A 26,132-nucleotide genomic window follows, 5' to 3' on the forward strand; every position below is an offset into this window, starting at 1 on the left:
GTCAGAGGCCCTCCCATGCTGCATGGCCTTGACCTTGTAATGACATGTGTCTGCATCGCAGCGCATTATTTTGATTCGCTTGGTAACAGTTTTGGTAACCTTTCCCATTGCGCACACCTCGATGGTAGCTAAACTGCTTCATCATCCCATGCGCCTCTCGAAGGGGGGCAGGGGGGCTGGCAAGTCACGGGGCGCACAGCCAGTGCCCGCGTGCTGCATGGCCAGTTCTTATTTTAACCAGCAACAACGCATGTGTAATTTTAGAAGCGCGTCCGAGCTCGCCAGGCTACAGGGCACTGCTGGTATTAGAAATGCAGGCCTCATAGAAACCATGTGAACAGCCGGGGCTTTGAGAAGGTGAGAAAGAACAACATGTTTTGTAGCTATCCATGGCCGTTCTCCCCATTTCTAAACAACGAATGCAACGTAACGCTTCTTGAAAGTAGCATGCTAGCTTCACTCTGACCTGAAAACGGGAAATCCCATGGCTTATGTATTTCACGGGAAAAGGGCACAGGCCCGGGTTTCCCAATGTGCTGGGCCGGGTCTCGAATGTCAATTCAGAGAACATTACAGTGACTCGGAAGGGGAGCTCGCGTGTCCTTGGGTGAGAAATCTTTGTTTCCTGTGACGTTTGGCTGTTTGTTAGAAATCGGTGGGGGTTTCTTGCTATCTGTAGAACACGTAGATGCTTAATTGGCGTGGGTGTACGAACAGTTAATCCCACACTTCGCTCGTGCGCTTGTTTTTATGTCAGGACTCATGTATAAGGCTCCCGGTTTTATGGTATTTATTTTTCCGCCATTTCCTCCGTATTTATCCATATTTATTTTTTGCCCTTTTATTCTGTATTCATCCACATTTATTTTTTGTCATATAAAAAGATAATTCGCAACCAGTATTTTTCTGCAATTATTATAATGAAAAAATGCATTTATTAAAGCACACGTGCAGCCATATAGAAAAGAAATGCTTGCTCAATTTTTTCCATAAAAACACATGGTTGCTCCTATGACTGCTGCTGCCTTAAACTATATACTGTCAGCAATTTGAAGAAGTTAAATGCTGTTTTTCTACAACTTTTACATTCTCCATGCTGACAATCGCAGGCCAATCACATTGCAGATGCATGAATGACATCATAGAGAACCAGACAGAAAGACCAGTATTTCCTGTTTTTTTCATTTTTATAAATAAATACAGGCAGAAAGCAGATTGATTTCCATCTGTATTTATGTGTAAAAATCAGTAAAAACAGAAAACTGGATGCCTTACCCATGTACAATGCACTTCTGCCCTTTCAGTTATTGATTAATATTGATATTTTATTTCTATCGCGCACTCGTACACAAGTGTTTTAGAGCGCAACAAGGCAAGGGAGGGGAACAGAGGAGAACAAAACAGCGATCTTACTAGGCCCAGTGACATTGAGAACGCGCAAGTGCATGGGAGAGGGGGAGGGGAAAAGTGCATGGAAGGGGGGAGAAGTGGAAAGTGCGAAACAGAGGAGAAACAGATAAATAATAATGAATAAATAAATAATGAATGCAACAAACAGTGGTACTGCAGCCAGCAATTTGCAAGTGCTAGGTTTAAGGCAACAGACAGGGTAGGTCTGATAAGTGCAGGAAGAAAAAGGGGGCTGTATGGATACAGATACAGATCCCACTGCAAGGGGTGGCACGGAGGCAGTGCGGGAGGGTGGCAGGGTGAGCAGGTACCTGGGCCCAGAGGACAGAGGGTGGCCAGGTGCACGGTGTCAAGAGAGAACAGAGCAGCAGGGGACAGGGAGAGCAAAGGCAGAAGAAAAGAGGAAGGTCTTGAGGTGCTTCCGGAACCAGAGATGGTTCTCAAGTTTTAGAGTGTCAGGGAGGCTGTAATAGAGGGAGGCCCCAGCCGAAGTTAGTCACGCAGAGCGTCCAAGCTTCTCATGGTCATGCTTGCGAAGGCTAACCAGTGTTGGTTTTACTCGGAATTCTTTGATCTGTAGTTTTCCTAAATTTCAAAAGGGAAATAAAAAAATATGAGTCCCTGAATCCAAAGGGAAAAACAGGACTTGATGACCCTCTCACGTATAGCCACGGGAAATTTGAGAGGTCTGAATAAGTAAAGCATCAGTGTATGGGAGAGTTGGGGGGAGCTTTGTGCTACTGATGGTACTGATAAAGTGAAGTAGAGCAGGCAGGTCTTGTGCCATTTTGATGGCATGGCATTTTTCCCATTTCCCCTTTACACAGGTGCCTCATACTACAATCTCACCTTCCATTATTTAGTATAAACCGAGAAATGTCAGGCAATAACATTTTAATATAATCATAGGTTCTATAAAAATATGCTAACAAGTTCCTCCTTATGATTTTTGTTCTTCGATAGAACTTAGCGCTGGATTTCTCCTGCTTGTAAGCACTGCAAAATCCAATATTGGGCCAAGCGGTGTGCCGTAGAAATCACAATACATTACATAACTTCTATAAAACTACAGACAGGCGACACTGACACTTTATTCCAGTAGGGAAAGTTTATCTTACCTGAAGGCAAAGTAAGAATTGCAATTCTTTTTGAAAACACTTATATGGAGTGCGCTTCTGGCACTAACAGTATTATCACACTAACAAAATAACTTTTTCAGTAGTCTTTATTTTTTGCATTGAGAGCATGCGGTTTCCTTCTTTATCCATTGATACACATCCTTATAATTATTTCCTCTCAGTACACATCCTTATAATTCTTTCCTCTCATTTCTTCTCAGTACACATCCTTATAGTTCTTTTCTCTCAACACGTGTTTCCCCACGTGAAATACACCTGGTTCATCAGGAGAGATTCTAATTAGGAGAAGAAAATTATACAAAAAAACAAGATTAACTCTTTTTTTAAAACAAACATTAGTGGTGGTGAATGTTATAAGCAACTATAATAATATTGCCTTTCAGTTATCCTCACCAAAATTCAGTTTTTTGTGATATTATTTCTGATATATTATTCCTTTGTTCTTAATTATCTCTCTCATTTTTGAAAATCTTTTTTTACTAAAGTAAGATATAGGCAGGTTTCTGTAAAATAGTAAGAGAGGGTATCATGAGTTAAACCCAAGCTTTCCTGTTCCTCCATAGCCTAAAGTTGTATAGTCCATAAGATGTTCCATTGAAGCCCAGTATATATTACTCTCATAAGAAAGTTACCTTTTGTTACCCTTGGTACGATTGCCTCCGGTCTGCCTCGATCCGCACTTCTTAACTACACAATTTTCACTTTCTTTTATACAAACCGCGATCTAGCGACGTATGACGTCATCGCGTCCTGCTGCGCGATGCCGTCACACGTCATGCCACGCGGTGACATCACACGCCACACAGAGACGTTTGGTGGCCATTTTAATCCTCAATTTTACCGTGAGGCCTTGATAATATTTAAGAATTCCTAATCTTAATTGGTCTTACTTTTAAGACCTATATTTCAGCCTCACAGAATATATATTTCAGCCTCACAGAATATATAAAGTGTGAGAATAAACGAAAGACTACAGAAAACGAACAAAATCCTAAAGAATAAAGAATCACCTCTTAACAAACAGCTTGACTACTTCTTCATACCTTCCATAATTTAACCATAAAACAATACATTTCTAGACCTAATAAAAAAAACACAAAAAAACAAAAACAACAAAAATTGAGTGAATATGCTTTAAACTTGGCGCTTTTTCAAAGTCTTATACTTTTCTTTCCAGAGTTTAACTGTAATAGTGCATTATAACCAATAAGCCATCTCACTTTCTGAATTCAAACCAGAATAGCAGGTGTCCAAGTACATATCCATTTAGCTTCTCTTTTCCTTAATTGTAGTTCTCTATTACCTCCTGAATTGCAGACTTCAACTAGACCCCTTCCTGGAATAGAAGCAAAGCTAACGTTCCCGAGGTTGCTCACCTGTGACAGTTCTCAAACCCTAGGGCATGCATTGATCTCTCCCAGGAATTCCAAGTGCCAGGCTGCGTATATTGAAACAGGACAACTGGAATGGCAAACATCCCTGTGGGCATGGGGAAAGGGTAATTTAAAGGATCAGGATGCCTGGAAAGTGGGGGACGGGGGTTCTTATAACAAATTAACTTCCTAATCTGGATGCCCACTAGGCCCTACGATAACACAATCCTGAAAACACTGAACTAAAACTATCTAAACCAAACTAATATGGTAAGCCAGCACCTGAGGCTAAAACTTGCAACCTAAATAGACTATCTCTATTATTAGAGTAGTAAACATCCTCGATGGAGCCAACCTGCTGTTGAAAAATCTTTTCAACCCACCTACTCCCCTGATCCTTAAACAATGGTAGTAACCATTACCAAGCTCCCCCTTAAAAAACAAGAATAATCCTTTCCTTGAACCATAAATGGACAATGTTAGTCAACACTGTGTCATATCCCCATAGGATCAATAGTGTAGACTGATCTGCAAATCCCCCAGATTTTATCTGCATAGCTGCTAACTAACATACTCAGAGATGTCTCCACAGAGTCCCTGATAGAGAGTAAATGCTGAGGATTCTCTCCTGCTGATGGTACTATTTCCCTTGTTGCCATAGAGCATCCATAGGCAAATCCTACTATTGACAGGAGAATAACAACTTCCTGAGAAAACCACCTATTGTAGACAATGCAATTTCAGGGATTGCGAACCTACCACTATGAGGGAAACACAGTGAACAGCCGTACTACTTATTCCTGGGCCTACAGGGAGAGGAGTTCGACCCTCTGGAGCAAGGCAAAGAGCCCTCTTGATGCTGTCATCCCATCACACTGTGAGGGAGGGAGGGATAATAGTTTCCTCCATCTTTTTAATGGATTCAAAATCCGAAATCGTGACAGTGAGGCGGATAAGCCCTACTTTGTCAAGACTGGTGCCTTCATATTATGTAAGTTTAAATCTATTTTGCAATGCATCAGGGCCTGATTAATGGAATTCTTTGCATGCTGAAAAGTGACTGCATACTTTTTAGCATGCAAAACTCCCTTTTTCCGATTCATGGATCAGACTTTGTGTGTATTTCTGGGACTTTGCGCGGGTCCGTCACGTCTTCGAATGCAGTTGAGCGCTTTGCGTGACACTCCACTCAAAGTGTGGGACCGGCCTCTGCAAAGAAATAAATAAGGGGCAGAACATGCATATTCCTCATTCTCCCGGCAAAATGAGGAAGAACAAGGAATAACGTGGGCATGTTGAGGGACGGGCCACGCAAAGAAATCACACACTCAAAATCATGTATTTCAACGCGCAACTTCTCATCGGGAAAAGTCACACGCAAAGCTTGTGAACTCACTGCCACATGATAGGAGGTGTAAAACAGTATGCCCTTTCAGATCCAACGCACAAAGGTAACATTTACATAACAATGGGTGTCTAGTCAAAGGATCGAAAAAAAAGGGTCGACAGGCCAAAGGATCGACACCAAAGGGTCGACAGGACAAAGGATCGACACCAAAGGGTCGACAGGACAAAGGAACGATTTTTTTTTAAAATTATATATTTATTTTTTAGGTTTTCGTATTGGAAAAAAGTGATCTTTAGCAAAAAAAGGGGGTTGGGCGGGGGACCCTCCACCAAAAAAACCCCAAAAAAAAGTAAAAAATAAAAGAAAAAATGCGATCTTTTGTCCTGTCGACCCTTTTTTTTCCGATCCTTTGACCTACAACCCATAACAATGTAGGGGTGCTACTTGGAGTCAGTTGGAGTTAAGGGTGATCATATGCAGATTGGCGGGGTGCTGCCTCGAATTATGGGGGTTCGTACGCAGATTATCCTGGCGCTGCCATGAGTTACTAGAAATAGAATGCAGGTCATCTGGGTGCAGTTTTGGGTTATACGGGTTGATACGCAGTCTCCCCAGATGTTTCCTTGGTTGCGGGGGATGCCTCACAGTATTACTTGGGTGCTGGATTATGGGGATACGGTAGGCACAAAGGTTGGTAGATGTCGCTGGTTTTGGGTCCCTATATATTGAGGTTGACTCCTCTGAACTGCATCTGTTTGAAACATAATTTCAATTTATAAATTCTAAACAGTTTTGCACTTTAGCTTCAATAGTGAAATATTTTTGTCAGTGGGAACAGAAATAGAGGAAGCATTATCAGTATATGTGTTAATTGTGGAGAATCGTGTAGATGGAAAGTTGTTTTGTGTGAAAATAGAATGCCTTCTTACCACATATAAAGACTGTTGAATTTATAACAAAATGTGTCCCTGCAAACCTTTGTTAACTTGGTTTGTAGTATTTTATTTTTGTGGTTTTCAATGGTAGCGCTAAGTTCTTCCTATGCCTTGCCCCAATCAGCTGATGATTTTGAGTGCTCTGAGAAGGATTTAATATAATGAATGTATCTGTCAATTCTTTGAGAATAGTTTGGAGCTCTTTAACTGGGAGAATCAAATCTACCATTATAATAAAAGGCCAGATGTATGTTTGTCTCTGTATGTTTGTCTGATGCAATAGCTTTGTCTGTTGTCACAGCTAGAGGGAGCTGTGACAACAGCTATATAGAGACTATGTATAGAGACAGCTATATAGAGACAATGCCAATTTGCATATCTTCTCCTGTTGTCACTTCTAGAGGGAGCTGTTGCCTTAGGATATATAGAGACAATGCCAATTTGCATAGCTTCTCCTGTTGTCACTTCTAGAGGCAGCTGTTGGCTTAGGATATATAGTGGTCCTACTGTGTCAATGAAAACCTGCACTTACATTAGTAATTAAATAATTAAATCCAGAGGTCACTTGTTTAAAGCCATATGCAAATCCCTTATATATTCTTCATGAGGTTGACATAACATAAGTTGCAACAAGATTCTTAAACCTTGAGTTGGGTCTTGGACTTTATAATATCCCAATTCATGGACTTCTTTCTAAAAGAGGAAATACCACAAATGAAATCATACATAAAAGACACTACGGCAGTGCTGCTACATTTGGATAACATCATCCTGGAAAATGAGGACATCTTGATTGTCACAATGGATATCAAATCCCTCTACTCTACGATACCCCAGATTGAAACCTTGAAAGTTATAGAAAGTCTGCTCCTTAAGAAACCACAACCAACAGCAATGCCCACTCAGTTCATAATGCAACGTGCAGAAATTGTGCTAACGAAGAACTACTTCCTAGTGTAAGAAAGCTATTATGAGCAGATATCGGGCACAGCAATGGGGGCTACTTTTGTCCCCACACTGGCAAACTTATATGTGGCAGACTTTGAGGAAAGACATATGTATCAGGAAACTAACCCCTTTTCAAAGAACATTTTGAGTTGGCGTTGCTACATCGACGATATTCTCATGCTGTTCCAAGGCACCGAAGTAGCGCTTGCAGAATGTATTGCCTGGCTAAATGACTTAAACACATTCCTAAGATTCACCCATGACGCTAGTAAGAAAGAAGCCACCTTTCTAAATTAAAGGATCAGGAGAAATGGACCAAGTCTAGAAACCACTGTATACCAAAAGAGCACAGACAGAAATTCGCTTCTGGAATATAATAGTTTCCATCAGAAATCACTGAAAGAGAATCTACTGTTTGGGCAATTCCTGCATAATCGCAGGAACTGAACAACGAGGTCTGAATTTGATATACAAGCAGAAAGACTCACAGCAAATCTAAGACAAAGGAACTATCCAGAAAAAAACATCAAGCATGCCCGCAAGAGGGCAAGAAATATTCCGAGGGAAATCACACTGATGCAGCATGGAAGAAAAAAAACAGGAAGAAAATATAATAACAGCAGTATTTAGTCATTCACTTGTTTTGAACCGACTCAAGAAAGAGATAAGGAAAGCCTGGTATATACTTAACACAGGAGAAAACACTCTGAAGATTCCCTTATTTGCGATCAAAAGAAGGAACAAAATTAGGGATGGGCTGGTACATACCTACAAGGAAGAGACGAAGAAAGCAGAAGAACAATCTAGATTATGGAATGCACCAATAGCCACTGGGCATACACCATGTGACAACTGAACGGCCTGCCAATACACTAGACGAACCATGTCGATAGACATAGGTTGGCAGAAACCTTGGGAACAGAGATCACTGACGAATTGTAACACTACCAATGTAGTGTACCTCATCCAGTGCCCATGTGCCAAAGGATATATTGGTATGACAAGAGCAGTAAAAACATGCATCTGCGAACACAGGTCCAACATAAGAACGAAACGGACCACAGCTCCACTAGTGGAACATTTTATTCAATATAACCATACAGAAAATGATCTGACATGGATAGTCCTGGAGAAAGTAATGGTGCCTAAGAGAGGTGGTAACTTGGCAGCATTGCTATTAAGATGAGAACAAATGTGGATTTTCAGATTGCAAAGTCACAAGGAAGGTTTAAATGAAGAGATCTGCTGGCAAGCCTTAGCAGTGTTATAAATTGGGAAACCTCATGAGCCACACCTAACTAGGGTTATAGTAAACCCTAGATAAACAACGTGAAATCTAAACACAACATCACTAAGGAGTCTATGGCCATGAACAATAAGCCCCTCTACAAATAATAGAGAGCCTTAGAACCGTATGACTTTTCTATTAAGGAACAAGAATAGGCAGTAACCTTAGGCACCACAGATACAGGTTCACCTATACGAACCGATTTATGTGAGTCAACTGTTGGAATGAGAGATATGGGACTGTGCAAAACAAGTTGTCCTACTTCCCACTGAAGTAAGGATTGGAAATCAACGAGTCGGTCTGAAACACCTTATGGACCAGAAATAGCAGAAATAACAAGATTAGGGAATAAGAGTGGCACACTAAGCAGCTAAAAGAGAACGGTGTGAGTTGTACATCCCGAAAAAAACACCAAAACCATATATCCTATTATCCTTTGGGACCCTGGTTGTTTAGGTATAGACATTAAAATTCACCAAGCAGCCAAATGAGAACGGTGTGAGTTACACATCCCGAAAAAACACATATCCCATCATTCTTTGGGATCCTGGTAGTCCAGACGCAGACCCTAAATCCACTGATGGGCGTCCTTCACCCTGAAAAACCACATATCCCAGCGCCCTCTGGGATCCTCATAGTTCAGGTCAAGACTCGATATTCCATCGCCCTTTACCATTCTGTAGACTGAGCATTCTCTAAATGAGATAAAAGTAAGCTCTTGCAAAAGTAAAATACATTGAAACGCAACACGGGAAACATTGAACTATGACACACTCAAACCTGATCACCTGACCGAGGTAAATATAAATACTGGCTGTTCCAAAATGGCGACCGCAGCAGAGACGGCAGAGCGGCGCGTGCAAATGGACAGCCAGGTAAGGAACACTCAAAATATGAGGTAGTTTACCTCAATTGGGTTATCTAAGAATGGAAGTCGGCACAGCGCCCCGCATAAAGTAAATTATACACATGGAGTGTGGTCTCGACGAATCTAGGCAATGCAGAGTTGGAAAGTAACGCGTATTTCCAGTTCCCATAGAGGCCAACATCGTGAGCATAAACAAGGCAGTAGATTGTGAACCCACCACTCCAGGAATAGAGAGTATCTGGAGAGATGTGACCAAACCCCCTGGAATACACAGGTAAAACATGGACAATTAGTTGTATACTGGCAAAGGTATTGGAAAGCACAAAGTAGACAAGAGTTAACCATCAGACATGTATGATTGTGTTCTAGATGCCTGTGAGAATAGATGTACCATGGCTTGAAATCTGTATCTACATGAAGGACAAATCCACATGATAAGAGAGGAAAGGTGAGAGAACCTCCCCTTTCTTTCATCACAAGAGAGAGTATTGCACATAAGAAACTGATGGTACCCCTTCTCCATTTCCCCCTATAGGGCGCGTGACCAGGTAGCCACGGCCAACACAAATCTGGGGAAACCATCCACAATTCACTAATGTGGACATATGGACAAGAATTTAGATCCGTCCTGTTTTCTTTGCTGTGCTGTTAATGATTACAATGTATTGAAGTCAGTGTATGTCCTGAAGAAAGCGGGAATTGATGAGATACCGCTGAAACTAGTTGACTGAAGGTTCAAGGGTGATGACCTTAACCCCGTGATCCACGAGAATAGAGTTGGACACCCGGTCTAGACATAGCATCATTTTTTAGTATAGATAGCTACAAAGGAATTACAGCCGTCTTTGGTTTTTAGTATCTCCTTGATCCTATATATCAAGGATTTAAGAGGCATAAAACACACAGATTCAAGGCGATGACAATAAAGCAAATGATCGACCGTGATGAAGTGTGCAACTTTTTAGCAGTAGGAAAGTAGTGAGCGAGGATAGGTAAAGATCCTGATTGTCTTTAGCCTCCCTTTGATAGGCATAACATCAGCGCAACCCTAGGGCAAGTGCACTCCCTGAGGCAGGGCAAAACAGAAGACATAGGGACATTTAGTTAGTTACAGGGACTCAGACCATAGGAATATCTTGTTTAATACATTGGTTCTGTCTATATGGTGTTAATAATAATTTGGTAAAGGCAGGATGGTATAGCCTTAGACTCCAAGTTTTATATATAATGGCCTATAAACCTATCATTCTGATTAGGATGGTTAAACAAAGTGGGACAAATTAAACAAGGGTGTGGAAACTGTGAGAAACCAAAGTGTGTCTCACCCGCTAGTCCTCAGGAACTTGCCATCCAGGTGGCCAGGACCTGGCCATCACTTTTGGATCCAGTTCCTGGGGGTAGACCAGTGCGGAGGATCACCTGGGTGAGGGGTCTTCAGGGAGTGGGGTGAGGCAACCGATAGTGTGATGCGGTATTGCTCCCTTTCCCGTACCCATGATCTCTCCTATTTCATTGGATTCTCTGATGTCCCATCCCCCCTCTCTACACAAACACTGGGCCGAGGAAGAGGGCGACTAAGAGTAACAATACTAATTCTTACATATCGCATTGGGCATGCCGCGCTAATTGGGTCAGGCAAAGTCAGCCCCTTGACTCTAAGTACATACATCTGATACCAATTAGCGCTGCTCACACGGATAAAAGGCGGAACATAGAGACACACTCTCAGCAAGGTGGAACATGAGTACGAGTAGAACTTCTGGGGTGTAGGCAAACCTACTGGAGCAGAGCAACGGACCGAGGGACGAGAGCCATGGGTGGAGAACCCCAGGAGTTCCCTGCAGGAGGTCCTTGCCTCCAAAAGGCTGAAAAAGACACATGGAGAAGGCACAATCGCAACCAAGAAGGCTTCATGGTGTTTCAAGGATGCCAGCGACCCTCCCGGGTGAACGACTGAGTTGGGGAGGTGAGGCCAAGCCTGTGGTACTAACCTTGACTCGTGAATTGAAAGACAGTAAAGACAAGAAAGAAATGCACACAGCTGCTGAGTTGGCAAGCGACATGAGAGACCGGTGTGTGCTAAAGAAAGATTGAAGTTGCAACATTATATACACACAATTGAAGGCTGCAGGGGTGTGGATTAGGCATGAAGAAAGGCAGACCTGTGAATGAACTTTGAAGTAACGATAGCTGTAAAGCCAGCGATACTGAGTAGCGGAGTGGTCTAGCAAAAGGAAGTAGTCCACTTGAAAGTCTCTGTGAAAGGCGAAATGTTCGTAGCGATAAAGTGAATGAACTGTAAAAGCGAGGTGATCAAAATTAAACCTGAGAAAAGGGGAGAGTAAAAAGGTGAATGTTGAACTTTGGTGTCTAGAACAGTGAATTGCCCAGACCAGGAAGCACTGGGGCAAATAACACAAGAGTGTGAGTTGAAAGCTGGAAAGTTGAAGTGGTCCTGAGGAGATCTGTCGAAAATGCCACGCACATTCGAAAGTGTTCTACATCAGGAAATGGTCCGAGCCCGATTGAAGGAGACCGAGTGTCATAAGTTAGGGAAAGGGAACCCCTATAGGATGTGAATTAAGCTTGGGGAAGGGAACCCCTGCAAGTGTTGTGAAAGTTTGCTTTGAAAGTTCTGAGCCCGACTGAGGGAGACCGACGTAAACCTTTTGCTTTTGAGAGGTCTGAGGGGGACTGGCATGAACTTCTTGTTGAACTGTGTTTTGGAAGCTGGATAGTGAGACTTTAACGTGGAAGGCCAGGCGGGCCTCGAACCACGTTTTGAACTGCCTTTGTGTTAAGAATCTGAGCCAGAGTGTCATCTTGCCTACGGGGACCGTCTTACTCCGTGCTATCCAAAGTGTGGAGGAGAGCTGACTCAGCCACATTTATTCTTTATATTTGAACACTGCTTTTCCTTTACATACACATTCTCCTTTACAAACCTTTTGTACAAGAAGTAGGGCAGGCATTAGGTTTTGTTAGTATAGACCATTTTGATTTGACAGACTAAACTAGGACTTTTTTAATTATTATTTGATGGTCGAGATTACTACCATCCTAGCTATAGGGCAAAGTAGGAGTTTCTCGACCCCATTGAAAACTTCAATAAAGGTTTTTCAAATTACACCTTTTGTGTCAGTGTCATACTTCTGATACCATGCCTTCCTTACAGAACTCCTCTACTGTGAATGAACATAGGTCAAATGCCCTGTTCTATGGAATTTCTCCCACTCACTAGCTTCTGCAATCATGTTTTATCTCACTGCACCTTTCACAGAGGATAAATGTCCATTTGTATATCAGTCTGGTCCCACCCACAGGGACAGTCCAGCGCCGAAAGTCTAGGCAATTCTCATCTGAACAAGAGTACCATCACCAACCTCAGACATGTGTTTTGGCCTTGTTGGGCCTCCTCAGTGAGGTGGGGCTGGCCCTCTCTAAGGCACTGTGAGTAAGGGGTCCATGTCTGGATTACCCTGGGTTACTTAGGGAGAAACCCCAAGTTTTAGAAATTAAGCAAGAGTGTGGGAGCCCTTCTACTGAGAACGAACATTAGTCAAATGCCCTGGTTTATGAAATTTCTCCCTCTCACTATTTTCTGCAACCACATTTTAGCTCACTGAACCCTTCACAGAGGAGAAATACCTATTTGCATATCAGTCTGGTCCCACCCTCAAGGGCAGTCCAGTACTGAAATGCTAGGCAATTCTCCTCTGAACATCAGTACCATCACCAACCCCAGGCACGTGTTTCGGCCTTGCTAGGCCTGGGGGGAGCCAGGCCTCTCTAGGGCACAGTGAGCAGGGGGTCCATGTTTGGATTACACTGGGTTACTAGAAAGAAACAAATAATGTGATTGTTAGAATTACTAAACCTTGTCTGCACTCTTTAAACAACATGGTCTCACAATATTATGACATGGTATAATCACTTTTAGAGACACCCATGAATTGGTATTTAGCATGTTTGCATTGAATGCCTTATAAGACATTTTCATATTGAGTGTGATATGTTTTGGGCGCTGTCCATTTTTAAGGGCTGCAATGACATAAAACAGAGACAAAATGTTGTCTGTTGGATTTACAAGCTTTTAAAATTCTGCATCACTGTATATAAACAATGCAATCTTAGTATAACAGACTTACTCTGTCTATTTGCATATACAATGGTAAGGAAATTCCATCCGCCATGGCCGATTGCAAAGATAAGTGTGGAATCAGCAATAAGATCGTCTGATAAAAAGAGGAAAAAGTAAGCAACCATATGCATTCATATCGTCACTGTGAGGAAGGGACCTCAACGTAAACGTTATGCAAATTAATATAATGAAAACGATCATGAAAAAAAGCAATATCTTGATCATAAAGTATTGATTCCAAAATTGTCATAATTAATTGATGGTTCAAAGAAAAGAAACTGAAAAAATATATAAATAAGAAGTAAACATACTATACTTGTCAGTAAAGCGCCTCTGCTGAAAACTAATCACAATATGATATGGTTACAAATGATCAAAAAATGCATATATTTGTAAATAGAAGCCGAGAATTAAATTCAGCGTGTTGGTGCCTTTTCCCTTTACAGAGTCACCATTTGAAATAATGTGTATTTCCGTCATGCCATATTTGAAACAATATAGCAGAAGCACACGCTCTTAGGGAATGCCAATGTGATAACAACACAGACATAAAACATGTCGCACTAGTGCACCCTTCTGGTGTAAAATATCAATAAGCAAACTTATATGTGTATACAGGGTTTGAAATTACTGGGAGCTATTTAGCTCCTGGAAAGCCTAGTTAGCTTGACACCAAAAGCTACCAGGAGCTACATTTGGCCCCCCAAACAACTTGTGCCACACTAACAGACCCGTTGTGTGTCTGAGAATTTGCAATAGTGAACCTCTAGAAGATATGTAAAGTATTAATGCTCCTATGTACTGGCCACTAAATTATTGTTGCATCTCATTTGGAAGCTGGGTTTGTATTAGCACCTCACTCTGCAGTAACATCAGAGAGAAAGAATGAGTGAGCTAGGCTGCATTGCAGATAAAGAGATGGCAGCAGAGAAAAAATGTGGCAGTAAAGAGACAGTAACGGAGAGATAATGCACTAATGGATGTAGCGGCAGAGGTAAGTAAAGACTAAAAGACGAGACAGCAGCAAGATGGAAGACCTGACAGAAAAAGGAATGTAAAAGAAATCAAACGGAAATCAACTTAAAGAGAACTTAAAAAGTGAAGATATATAAAGCAATATAGCAAGAGAGAGAGGATTCAACGGAAATAGCAAAAAAGTACAAGACAGAGCACCGCAGCAATAGAAAGTGGGGTGCAAGGCATGTGCATTTTTGGGTGCGTGCCGCAGTTTTGAAAAAAAAAGAAGTTCTGCCATCTTTCAGGAACTCCATTCTTGAGGCTGTACTTTAATAGCCCCTGGGCCACAATCATTGACTCCTGTTCAGAGGATAATCCGGACACCCAGAAGCCACTTCCAGCTCCTCTTCCATGAGTTCCAATTTCCACTCCTGTATATGTTAGAGGCAACAGCATCCAGGGGTCAAAGTTAATCATATGTAATTAGAAATCCCACAAAATGTGGCAGTAAGTATCATCTTGCATTAGGACTGGATCTCAATATGGCACCAGATTGCCAATCACGGATCCATGTTACAAAACACATTGAATCCTGGATTCAATGGAAGAAGAGGGATTGTTTATTTAGATCACGGCACGTTTTGGCAGAAGTTTTATTTATCGCCTCATCACATTTTGTTTGGAGATCATATTGTTTAAAGACTGCATAACAAGTCCAGAACGTCTTCTCACCTGATTCATTTTATACTATACATATGGCCATGGGGGTGGGTAGACGTGTAGGTCTGCTTGTGACTTAGTCGTGCAATTTTCACAGTCTGAGCTATGGCCCGCAATGTCATACAATTGCACATCTTACGCCCTCACCCATCAGAGGATTCATTGGGGTGGAGATTGGTGAGGCCAGATGACTCAATGTCACCAGGGACACCCTGTTCTACTCATGGTCATTACTTCCACTTCAGATTAACAGCATGATATTTCAAAGTTTGTGACCGAACACTACAACTCCCAGATGCCTTTAGATGTGTACAAGTAATTCCAGTAATGGGGCTTGGGCTTCCTGATAACACAGTCATTCAGTAACCCGAGTTGTGGTATGGCACATAGTGCAGTTGAGGTGATAAGAGAAATTGGGTGCAGATGGGAAAAGATGTGGTTTAGGTAGGTGAAAGGTGGCTGTACAGTACAGGGTGCATCATTTGATGTAAAAAATCTCACCTAGGAGGCACATCCTTTGGGCCATGGGTGTCTCCTTAACGACGATCATGGGTTGATGCATGGTACTGGGCACAACAGCGTGTTTGGGTGATGTTGGCATCACATGCCATCTGTACATCCAGGGTGAGCTACTGCTTCCAGTAAATGAAGACTTTGTCTCCTGGACTGAGTGGTATTAATGGCACACAGAATCCATCCTTCATGCCATTGACGTCCGCTTGGGTAGTGGAGAAATATGTTCCTGTGCATTTTGCACAAGTGTCTGGTGCACCTGCACCTGGACAATAGAAACAGTCTGGATGGGACACTGCGTGCATGTTGGTGGTGCTGTGTCTGTCAGGCCGTATGAGATCCAACAGGTGGGTGATGCTGTGTTGTTTATGTCATTGTGGCAGATTGTGATCAGGTACTGGTCCTTGAGAGCCAAGCGTGATGGTTTGAGCCTGGGAATGTCATGCTTACTCTTCCTTCCCCTCGTCAGTGTGGGATTTCTCCACTACTGCACCTTCCTGTCTCCCTCCTACAGCATAATGAGAACAGGCACATGTTGGTTTAGACCTCCTTTTTCGAGTATGGTGGCCAATGGTCTGCTTTCCCTTCTGTGGGCCTGTAGTGAAGTGGTGTTGATTCGTTGCCCCTGTAGCTTTTCATGTTGTATGCTGCTCAGGTGGTGTTAATTATCCTCCTGCCTGTTGCAGCCAGCTGGCTAAGATGAAGTTGAATTACATTGTCACTGTAACAGAGGTTTTGTGCGAAATTCTCTTTTTATGTGTGGGGTGATATTTATGGAGGGGTATGGGAGGCCCCAACAAGTATTATTTGGCATTGTAGATTGTGTGTCGAAATTCGATTTGTGCTCTCCCCTAATTTGGAAGTGTTTTTTGGAGGAGTTGTTGCTGAAATCTAGCTGGAGTTTGAGCCTGTAATAGGGTGGAAATTACTGCCTGAAGTATTTCAGGGTATACCGCTGTATTGACTGTATTCCTGCAATACCACTGGTGAATTTCAGTGGGCATTCTGCCGGTATCAGTGCTGTAATGACGGGGGCAGTGTTGCCAGGTGATATCAGTGAGTACTCCTGGTTCTACTGATACTGCCATGAAAGCGTTGACCTCTAATTGTGTGACATCTTGATGCAGTCTTGTGCTTTCAACATATTGTTATTTCTGCGACTTGTATTTTCTCTTTTTCCTTCATTAGCAAAAGAGCTGTTAGCTCCATAGGCAGGACTTCCTTAAGGTTTTATGCATGACATGGTGCCACCTATTCGATGTTGGTATGCGCTCCAATATATATCGATCCCTAGATCTGCTTCCTAATATGTCAACATCGTTCCTCTGGCCAGACTCGATGTGCACTGTTGTTTCACGATTGACTACCAGCGACTTGTCCCCCCTGCCGCCATGACCGTTCATGCTCTGCCCTTTTCTAGTTCTCCTTTCTTTATGTCCCCCCCTTCTAGTGCCTGTTCTACATAAATGTGATAGTGGGACTGGTTTTAAGGTGGAATTGGGGACTGCATTTTAAAACAACAGCACTCGTCAGGTTGGAAAGTATAGTTCAACCAAGCCGGTGCCTGCTTCGTGGGGTACGTAGCATCCAGCACAGTAGTGGTGTGGCCTCCTTGTCAGTTCCTCCTACCGATGTGTGGTGATCCGTACCCTAGCCACACATTTCACCCCAACAGAAAGGGCACCCATTCACTTCATTGCAAACAGATATCTGGATATTGAGACCTGTAGTTGGAAATACCTTAGTGTGCTTGGTGGAGGCCAGTGGAGGACTACCATTGGATACTTTAGCCTCTCAGTGCCTCATCATCTTTTCCCACAAACTATGCTGGGATCTTCCTCAGTCAGCGGCTCTTCATTTTCTCTCACCCACTGCAATTACAAACCCTCTTTGGCCACTGGTACACTCTTGCCAATTCCGTACCCCTTACTCTCAGCCTTACCCCCATTTCCCCGTGATAGCACTACTCGACTTGTCAACTCTCCCATTTTTCCTACAACTCTATTATTTTTCTTTCTCCTATGCTGATTGCTCACTTTCATGTATACACCCTATTTGCTCAGTTTTCCCTTGCTCGCTCCTCTCTTATCCAATTCTTCCTTTTGCCCTCCTCCTTTGTCTTAGTTCTTTCCTTTTCCCTTAGCTTTCCCACTCTCATCTATCACTCTCCTTGTTTCCCCTTTTCACCACAATTCATCTTCCCCACTCTATCCTCTCCCCCACTGTCAGCATTTCCATGCTGTCTACTCTTTCCTTCTTTCTCTCTTCATATTGTATTCTCTCCTTCTCCACGTTCTCCTTTGCCCATTCTCTCCATTTCCCCATGCACTCTCTTTTACATTGTTCTCACTTACATTCTTCCCATGTATCCCTTTTATGCGCCTCTGTCCTTCCGTCCATGCTCTCTCCTTTTATCCAGGCTCTCTTCCATTGGTTGCTACAAACTCTGCTTTACCTTTCTATCCTTCAAATATTGTAGCAGTAAAGTCGGACTCTGCCATGAACGCTCTACTGAACAACACATCTAGAACTGACCGAGCATGGTCCATGTGCATTGGGCAGTCTCAATGTCCGCAGAGCTTCCTCTACTGGAACCATGTTGTTCCAATGTAGGTGTGGCCAGGGCCCCCGGTCATTGGTCAGAGTCTGTTCCGGTATCCAGGCGAGGAGAGTTGGCAAAGAAGACAGGCAGGGGAACCCGGTTGGTTGCATCGAACTGCCTGTGAGGACCGGAGGGCAACCCCATCCCGCTCTCTGCTTTGGTGCGAGACATGCAGGATCAGTCTCGATCTTCACCTTCACCACATGCCATCAGGGAGTCAGGCGGGTCAGCTCTATGTCCAAGAAGGACCAGACTCACCTTATGTTCCTCTCTCCAGAAGACTGACTCCTTTTTCAGCATGGAGACCGTCACGCTGGGGACCCTACTAGCCAGCCTGATGCTGGGAGCTCAGGGAAGGGGGTTTTCCTATGCCGGGATGGCGACGGAGGTAGGCTATGATGGCCATGGTAGTCCAACAGTCCAGGGGGAGGTGGGGCTAGAAACGTTGTACACACCAACATGGGCTACACTGATTGGGTGAATGATTATGCCAGTGTTATAAAAGCCGACAGACACAATACTGAGCGTCAGTCTGATTCTGCTTTTTGCAGGAACTACACAGACCAGAGGAGGAAAAGAGATATTGTTGAGCCTATTAAGGCCTGTGTTGAAGCTGTCGCTGGGAGGAGAAACCATCTTTACCCTAGACAATGAAAAATCTACCTGTTGGAGGACAAAAGGACTAATTAAGATTATTTATTTGCTTTGAATTGCCCCACCAATGCTCTATCCTGAAAATAAAGGACTTATTTTACCCTACTGCAATTCTGCCTCATGCCCATTGTTACAAAAGTGGTGTCAGAGTGGGATGGAAGAGAACACGCCATGGAAGCCCTTATCAAGTCTCTGGCATAGGGGCAGTAGCAGTTGCAACAGTTGCTACAGGTCCAGAGCCCTGAGGCCCAAGCCAATCTCATAGCCTTCCAAAAGGCGATTCAAATCCGGAGCGTGACCCATGAGAAAAACCAGGAAGCCCTCAAGCAAATCACTGATGTCATGGTTGCTACGAGAGGACACTCACTGATCCCTACCTCAATACTTCAAAAGTATCAACAGGATGAGGACCCCAGATTTTTCTTCAAACATTTTGAGAGAGTGGCCAGGAACTCACAGTGGACGCCCGAGCGATGGGGACACTACATTGCACTAATCCTTACCGGTGTCATGCAAGGATCCTACCAGGCGGCTAATCCGTCAGATGACACCCCTTATGGGGATATACAACGAGCCATCCTGCAACGTATCGGGATGGACGACGAGGCATAATGCTTTCAGTTATCCAAGATCAATCTCAAACCAGGAGAAACACCCTGCCAACTGACCGAGAAATGGTTGAACCCTACCTCAGCTACGGTAACCCGAGATTACTAAAAAGATCCAGCTCGAATAATTCATATATGCCCTTCCCGGCCCTATACAGTGATGGGTGAGACAACACCATTGCCCCACATTGCCCGAGGCCATTAACATCGCCACAGCCTTCCGCAAGGCCGGGTTCACAAGACACCTGGTTCAGGAGCGATAGTGGAAACCCAGAAACCCACAAGTACCCGTTGGCCTTCACTTGAACAAAAAGTACCACAAACAGAGACACAAAGTACAGCAGCACCTCCCACGATGAAACAGCCCCAGAGCTTTGATTGCAGAGAGTGGGACCATATTGCTAGGTTCTGTCCTGAAACCCAAACCTATGGAGGTGGGAACCCTCCAGACTCAGAAGTATAGGAGAAGAAAATACCCATATGCACTAAAGGTGACCATAGATGGAAGACCGGCCCAGGCGTTAATGGACAGAAGGAGTCAGCAAACAGTGATCACCCCGCAAGTAAGTGGTAACAAAGAATGTGATGTCCGTTCCATCCCTATTAAATGCGTACACAGCGATATAAGGTGCTATCTTTCAAGAATCGTACATCTAGGTGTATGTAACAAATATATAGACGTCAGGACCACCATAATCCCTTCTTTGCCGTCTCTGGTGCTGTTAGGAACCAGTCTTCTGACTTTCCGAGAGTGTGTCAGCAACGAGGAATGGTTACAAAAAATGCCAATTTTTCTCAGCTGGAGATAAAGGAACCAAGCCGAATGAAACCCCGGAAATCTCGTGAGATACCAGAGAGGAGAAAAGGAAGTGGAACCAACAAAAGGCAATAATCTGTCTTACCGACTGGCTCCCAGAAGGAACCAAGGCCCCTTTTTGCTCAGAAAGTCAGAGTGACCCTACTCTACACAGGGCTCAAGAACAATCCCTTAATCTCAGGTGTACAGATCTATTAGCGGGACCCTGGTTTAAGGAAAAGAAGGGTCTATACTATCGCGTAACCAAAGATGGCGAGGGGAAAGAATTTGAACAGCTACTGGTCCCCACCATTTTTCGAAGGATGGTCATACAATTGGGCAATAATGAACCAACGGGAGTACACTTAGCAACCGAAAAAAATCAAGAGAAGATGTTGAAGTGATTTTATTGGCCCGGTGTATACAGAGAAGTTGCCAAATATTGCCAGGAAGGTGTAATCTGTCAGAAAACAAACCCGTTTGTCCCTTCAAAGGCCCCTCTACAATGGATGCCATTAATCAAGGCACCATTTCAACATATCAGAATGGACATTGTCGGACCTCTCGATCCCTCGAGTCGTGGGTACCAGTACTTCTTGTTGGTGATGGACTACGCCACCCGCTACCATCAGGCGTTTCCAAAGAGATGGACATCTGCTACCCAAGTATGTGACCTCATACCGTTCTTCGCAAGAGTCGGGATTCCCCTAGAGATAGTCACCATTCAGGGCAGGAACTTTATGTCCAACGTAATGAAATACATCTGTCAACGACTGAACATCAAACAGCTGAGAACATCTGTATACCACCCACAAATGGATTGTTTGGTAGAACGCTATAACAAGACCCTAAAACAGATGTTAAAAAGGGTGACGCCCCAATTGGAAAGAACTGGGACCGAGCACTACCATGGATATTAATGGTCCTAAGAGACACTCCTCAGTCAGTCATCCACCAGGTTTTCTCCCTTTGAACTATTTCTTGGACACCAACCCCGAACCCTCTTGGATATGGTATAGGAAGGATGGGAAGAAGAGGAAGAATAACCCATGTCCTCGTATGTAGGGTCCTGGGTCCAAAATACCTTGAGCTATCCCTCCGCAAATACCTCCCCTCTCGAGATCTTCACTCCTCTACCTCTAACTCCCTCAGGGTCAGTTGTTTTTCAAAGAAACAAGCTTGGGGTAGATCTCTGTCTTCGGCTCGGGCCTCCCTCTGGAACAGCGTCCCTGCCACTCTAAAACCTGAGGAGAAACATCTCCGGTTCTGGAAGCACATCAAGACCTTACTCTTTGCTTATGCCTTCTCTCCCCTCCCCCCTGCTGATCTGTTCTCTTGGCACTGTGCATCTGGCCACCCTCTGTCCTCCGGGCCCAGGTACCTGCTCACCCTGCCACCCTCCCGCACTGCCCCCGGGCCACCCCCTGCACTGGGGTCTGTATCTGTACCCATACAGTCCCCCCCTTTTTTCTTCCTGCACTTATCAGACCTGCCCTGTCTGCTGCCTTAAACCCAGCACTTGCCAATTGCTGGCTACGCTACCACTGTTTGTTGCCTTTATTATTTATATAGTTATTATTTATCTGTTTCTCCTTTGCTGCGCACTTTCCACTTCTCCCCCTTCCATGCACTTTCCCCCTCTCCCTCTCCCATGCAGTTGCGCGTTCTCAATGTCACCGGGCCTAGTAAGATGGTTGTTTTGTTCTCCCCTGTTCCCCTCCCCTTGCCCTGTCGCTCTCTGAAACACTTGTGTACGAGCGCAATAGAAATAAAATATCAATATCAATATCAACCACCTGAAAATTCTAAGAGATCTGGCCCAGGCAAATCTGGGGCGGGCACAAGAGAAACACAAGGACTATTATAACCGTCACAGCTGCATGAGGACATTCAGAACCGGCGACAGGGTACTGGTGTTATTACCGACTAGCAGCAACAAAATGCTTGCCCAATGGAGGGGCCTCTATACAGTGAAGTCCGTTTTAAGACCTGTGAACTATCTCATCCACAAACCTGACAGACAAGAAAAAGAGAACTATTATGTCAACATGTTGAAAGAATGGAAGGACCCTGTGAAAGAAATCTCTTTGATTGTTTCTTCTATCGACCACCACACGGAACAGTTCCATCGAGGAGAACCATCTGGCCTACAGGATGTGCAGTGGGGCACAAACATGGATAACCTAAAAAAACAAAAAGTCCTGGACACTTTAAGACTGTATGCCCATGTCTTCTCCCACCTGATGGACAGGACTGATCTTGTTGAACACACCATTGATACTATCCCAGGCAAGACGATATGCCTGAGACTATTACTTGAATAAGCCGTTTTACGTTTGTGCCTTAATGTGTGTGAAATTACATCGACTGGAAACTGTTTTTATATTTCAATATGTGTTGTGTTGGTAACTGCTTAGCTATAGGATTACTTCAATGAATTCCATTCGTATCCCTGAGGCAAAATAAAACTAAGTACAAACCGAAATTGAAGAAATGTTGAGGATGAATATCCTCAAGCCCTCATCAAGTCCCTGGTGTTCCCCAATCGTTCTGGTGCCTAAACCGATGGCTCCACCCGGTTCTGTATGTACTTCCATCAGTTAAAATCTTTTTTGACCTATCAAGCCTACCCCATGCCCCGAATAGACAAACATCTGGAACGACTAGGGGCTGCACAATTCCTGACCACAATAGACCTGACCAAGGGGAATTGGCAGATACCCCTCCGAAAGGAAGACTGGTTTAAAACCACTGTTGCGAACCCGCAAGGATTATGTAAATTCACAGTCCTCCCATTTGGTTTACACAGAGCCCCTGCCATGTTCCAGTCCCTCATGGACAAGATACTTAAACCACACGCCTCTTACACCTCTGCCTACTTGGATGATATCGTATTCAGTCATACGTGGCAAGAACATCTTGAACATCTCAGGAAAGCCGTTGCTACCTTAGGAGAAGCAGGTCTGCATATTAACCCATAGAAGACGGTCATGGCAACTAACCAGACCAAGTACTTTGGGTGCACGGTGAGAGTTTGTGAAATCAGACCGCAAATTGATAAGGTGGAGCCATTCTACAGCTACAGCACCGACCACGAAGAAAGCGATAAGAGCCTTCACTGGATATGTCGGCTATTATCGCTGCTTTATTTCTTTGTTCTTGGCAATAGCAGCCCCACTTACAGATGCACTCAAGTCCGCTCACTCAGGGGACCTGACCTTAGATGAAAAGGCAGTGGTGGCTTTTTTGAGACTTACAAATATCATCTCCACTCTTCCTGTATTGAGATGCCTGGATTTGTCTCAGCACTTCTACATGCAAACAGATGCATCTGGGTCAGGACTGGGGCCTGTCCTGTCCTGGGGAGCCGACGAGGATCTTCTTCCTGTGGATTTTATTAGCCAGAAACTACTACCAAACGAACTGGCTTATTCCACAATAGAAAAGGAGTGCTTGGCCATTAAGTGGGCAGTCGAATCAATGGGTTACTATCTGTTGGACGTCCTTTCATGATCTTTACCGATCATGCCCTACTGCAGTGGTTGGCTGTCCAGAAGGACTCCAACTACAGAGTTCTGCGGTTGTTCTTGACGCTGCAGCCGTTTACCTTTCAGACCCTCCATAGGCCGGCTTCCTTCCAAATCGTTTGTGAATATCTGTCTCGCTCTGTTGATCTGCCTGACTGGCTGGATCCTTCAGTCAGGGTTTGTGGCCAGCGGCCCCGGTCATCGGTCAGAGCCTGTTCCGGTATCCAAGGGAGAAGGAAGTTGGTGAAGAAGACAGCCAGGGGAGACCAGGTGGTTTCAGCAAACTGCCTGTGAGGACCTGAGTGCAACCCCGACCCCGCTCTCTGCCTTGGTACTTATGCAGGATCAGTCTCGATCTTCGATCTTAGCCTTCACTGCATGCCATCGGGGAGTCAGGCGGATCAGCTCTATGTCCAAGAAGGACCGGACTCACCTTGTGCTCCGACGTGTTATCCCACACTCCAGAAGCCGACTCCTTGTTCAGTGCGGAGACCGTCGCGCTGGCGACCCAACTTGCCGCCCGATGCTGGGAGCTCGGGGAAACAGGTTTTCCTATGCCGGGATGGTGGCGGAGGTTGGCTATGGTGGTCATGGCAGTCCGATAATTCGGGGGCGGGCTAGAAACGGCATACACACCAACATGTGCTACATTGACTGGGTGAATGTACACGCCAGTGTTATAAAAGCCGACGGACACAATACTGCGCCTCAGTCTGATTCTGCTTCTTGCAGGGACTACACGGACCGTAGGAGGAAAAGAGATACTTTTGGGCCTATTAAGGTCTGTGTTGAAGCTGTCGTTGGGAGGAGAAACCATCCAAACTCCAGACAAGGAAAAACCTACCTGTTGGAGGTCAAAAGGACTAATTAAAATTATTTCTTTGTTTTGAATTGCCCCACCAATGCTCTATCCTAAAAATAAAGGACTTATTTTACTTTACTGCAATCCTTGCCTTTGCGATCCTTCAATCACCATGGTGTGCCCATTGCACCACGTTTTGATAACTCACTTTCTAGGTTTGTATCTATATTTTTATTTATTGGCAGTTGTTTATTAAAGAGGTGAGAAGATCAACCAAGTGCTGCACATGAGGACAATAACAGAGCCATTTGCAAAAGAAGCATAAAAATGAATAAGCGAGCAGGCAATGATCTAGGTTGTGAATGGTGTCCGACTAAAGCTCCATAAATGCTTTCTTGTTTGCAGGTGATGCCCCCGAATCTGGGCATTTAAGGAGAATGATTTCTGCTATCTTTTCTCAGCCCTTTTAGGGAAAAGGCGACATGTTGTTTTATCATCAGCAGATCGTTATGGTGACTGGCCTTCGAAAAAACTGTCTACGGGCCAAAATGCAGGAGTCTTTATATGCACAGGAAGGTGATTATGATTGAGTGTTGCGAGAACATGGTGGTAAAGGGGAAGATGATCTTGCGTATCCCTGCGCTTGTGCATGTAGCCTTTGGTCTGCCTGTCAGCTAGCTATTGTCAGCCTATTTACTTGTTCTGCAAGCAGGTTTTTTCAATGTGGTCCAAGTGCTTAAGACATGGTTGGGACATACCTGCAGTACAAATGCAAGACGGATGCATTCGCTCAATCGTTGCAGTATCAGAAAGAGGAAAACACAGCGTGGCCTCTATTTGCCTATTCTACTCTCAATAACTCGGGAGTGTAGCTCAGGGGCAACTTGCTCGCCTTGGAAATAAGACGACGTGGAACAGCACAGGTTAGACCCCCAAGTCCGTGCTTGGAGACCTCTGGGTATTATGCACGTTATAAATACCCAATTATAATAATAATATTCTCGTGTGCCCAAAGTGAGTGTCAACTCAAAGAGCGTTTTCAGCGTTGCTTGAGGCATAGCGACTGACAAGAAAACTAGCGTGTCCACTAAAAGTGTGCAGAGGCTCATTTGCCTCAAGATCAATCATCACCTGCTACTCAAACCCTTTTCTTTGTCATGTTTCCCCACTCTCTACCATGCCCACCATGATGCTGGTGATGAAGACAGTGTGGCCTGGTCATAAGTTAAGTCATGTATGATGGAACACTTGTAAGTCTTAATAATTTTTTTTAATGAATTCATAACCAAGCAAAGACAACTGTCTTTTAGTACCTTGAATGTATCCTTGTGCACACAGTTAAAATGGTAGGCTCAAACGGTCTTCAATTGTTTAATGGTGGATACCTGCCATCAACGAGATGCTGTGTAGATCCATGTTTTTTGCACTCCATCCACAAATCTGTAGGGCTGAGGGAAGAAGGTGAATAGTGTCCAATGATCGGGATATGTAGCGCTCCTTCCA

The 26,132-nt window shown here is 44.1% G+C and overlaps 1 protein-coding gene across 3 annotated transcripts in view; it reads left to right on the top strand.

Annotated features, from left to right (window-relative positions):
- The first annotated feature begins 273 nt into the window (after positions 1–273).
- Positions 274–26,132, top strand: part of ASB15 (ankyrin repeat and SOCS box containing 15) — a 465,607-nt gene continuing 439,748 nt past the window's right edge. For all 3 annotated transcript variants that reach the window (XM_069629105.1, XM_069629106.1, XM_069629107.1), the window contains exon 1: positions 274–357. The gene's annotated coding sequence lies outside the window, so the exon portion shown is untranslated. The remainder of the gene's footprint in view (positions 358–26,132) is intronic.

This window comes from Ambystoma mexicanum, chromosome 12 (genome assembly GCF_040938575.1).
Source record: "Ambystoma mexicanum isolate Mex_15411 chromosome 12, UKY_AmexF1_1, whole genome shotgun sequence".
Lineage (NCBI taxonomy): Eukaryota > Metazoa > Chordata > Amphibia > Caudata > Ambystomatidae > Ambystoma > Ambystoma mexicanum.